Below are 2,720 nucleotides of genomic sequence, written 5' to 3' on the forward strand. Positions count from 1 at the left end.
TGCTTCTTATTACAAGAATTATTGAAATTGAGAACATGGACTCTGGAGTCACAGAGACTCCAGAATTAGGTTTAAAGTCCAATTCTACCAGCATCATGATATTGAGTAAATGACATTTTCTCTCTTTATTCATTATTCTATTTGTTTAAAATAAACAAAAACAAAACAAAACAAAACAAAAGTGATAATGCTTACCGCAAAGAATATTATGAGGAGCGCTGTTTGTGTTACCCTAAGTTGAAATAAAACAACCATTAATAAGAGACTGAATTAAATAAATTGTGACATTTTATATAATAGAATACTGCATAGTAACAAAAAGCAAATGGCCACTGCACAATCTTAGAAAGAGAATGTTGAGTTAAAAAAAAAAAAAAGCAAAAACACACAAATCGGTAAGTAGTATTTATAAAACATTTGAAATAGGAAAGACCTAACTGTATTGTTTAGCAACGTGTACTTAGTGATAAAACTAAAACAGCATGTAGTTGTGATTATTATAAAAGTTAAAGACATGCACAGGACTAAGGAATATTGAGAAGTCTTAGTTTGGGAAGTAAAAACCTGGAGGCTTTGGAGGTGAGGACAGTGTTCGGTTTCTCAATCTGGGGGATGGATGCATAATGATTTATGTATACATACTATATTTTACTCTATTTAATATTCTGTGCACCTTTCTGTTTGTGTTGTATTTCACAAATTAGAAATGGTTAGACGAAAGGATTGTGGTAAATGAAAATTATATATAAACACAGAAATTTTAAAAAGGTGATTAACACATCACATTTAACCACATATATACATACATACATATGTATATATAAAGCTTTTGTGAATAAAGAGTTACTATTAAGCCTGCATATCAAGACTGCTTCAGAAAGATCTTAGATTCTTGTAGGACTGTTTCCGTGGAAACAGTAGATTTAAGACAAATGAGGAATGTTTTGACTGGCTCATTTGTTTTGCAGAACACAACATCTGCCTCAGGTCAGAGGGGCTGTGAGTTGTCATGCACATGGGCATTGAGCCTGTGGGTTAACTATGGTATAAAAACTATTGGTGGGAAATAGAGGCTGTAGCTTCCATGTTTCAAGGTTGCACACACATCTTGGCAATCATTTGTGGCAGCCATGCATACATATGTGTGTGAGGATGTAAAATAAATCTTTTTTTTTTTTTTTTACTACTTTTTTGTACTTGGGTAGCTGCTGAGATGAGGTGATGATGAGATGAACATGCTGCACCTGCTTCATGTATTGCTTATTTCCTTCTATAATGCTAAGTAAATAGTATTATATGAAAGCTTGCCTGTGTCTCCTGACTCAGATTGCTAGCCGAAGACAAATGCTGTGCTAGACAATGGTGTCAGAAGTAGCCTTGGCTTTCAGGCCCCTTGAGTCAAATCATTGTGATGCAGGAAATAGGACAGGATAGGGTTGGGGAGCAGATTTTGATGAACATTTGATGCCTGGATGGCTGAGTTACACAGATTTATCTCCTAGGAAACTGTTAAAATGGATAGTCAAAGAAAGGCAAAGGGAGAGGGCAGTTAAAGATGTAAGAAAAGGGTGAATCAGATACAGTTGTCGTTAGGTGGCTGTTAAGACACAGGATGAAAATTTAAGAAATTTATTGTTAAGACATAAGATGAAAAGGTAAGAAATTTATTGAATTCTCTGAAAAGATTTACTGGCTCATTATCACCAGTTGGGAAAAGGAACATTTGCTCCGTATCTGCCAGCTGCCTTCCTTAATGAATCCCATGAGATATGATCCCTTTAAGCCAATCTATATGAGTTTAACCCAGATTAGTCAGTCCTTTCTCTGGGAATAATCTGGCCTAGGGCCACTAGAAGCATTTCACAAACAGTAAAGAACAAATTGTCCTGACCCGTTTTTACTAGTAAAAGAGGCTCAAAGGCTCAAAGGGCTGTTTGGATTCTGGAGCACATACGTTGGCCCCAGTATACAAAGAGACTAGAAAAAAAAATGGATTTGAATGAGATCCAGAGAAGAAGACAGGTCAAGCTGTCCCTCTGGTATCATATTTTATGAACCTGACATTACCAGTAGTTTTAGAGAAGTCTACTACTAAAAAATCCAATGATGCTGTAAGAACAAAAGTTCTGACCCAGTGTGCTAAATAAATGCCATTGGTAGAGGCAATAGAAACCAATCAGGATTAATCTGAAGGCTAGGATATTTTGTCCTACCCCACAGAGCAGTTCAAAGACCAAGTGCTTTGGTTAAAGTAGAATATCCTAGGGTTGGTGAACAAAACATTTTGAGACAATTGAATATTGGTACATAAAGTACTATAATACATGTGGAGAGCAAAAACACAATGTTAAGAAGCCAAAGAAGCAGCTAAGGGTTGGGGTGGGAAGGAGATACTGTGAGGGAAGACACCAAGGCCCTAGTAGAGCACCAGAGAGGAGCATGATAAAGAAGAAGTGGACATAGATAAGAATAGTGCTGCTATCCTCTGCTTGAATGAATAACTGGAAAGGTTATGAAGCAAAAACAGAAGGTCTTGCCTTTCTTACTGGTCTATAGCTGAATGCTAGGGATCTGCCCTTTGCCAGGTTTTTATCAGATCTGTTAAGTGGGAGGCTTTACAATTGCCCTTTTCTGTAGTAAATACTAAACTGCATCATTTTCCAGGAAAATAGCAGGAAATCTCAATCTTGATTAAAGAGGTCATGGAAACGGTTGTGCTC

The sequence above is a fragment of the Chlorocebus sabaeus genome, chromosome 13 (assembly GCF_047675955.1).
Source record: "Chlorocebus sabaeus isolate Y175 chromosome 13, mChlSab1.0.hap1, whole genome shotgun sequence".
In the NCBI taxonomy this organism is placed as follows: Eukaryota; Metazoa; Chordata; class Mammalia; order Primates; family Cercopithecidae; genus Chlorocebus; species Chlorocebus sabaeus.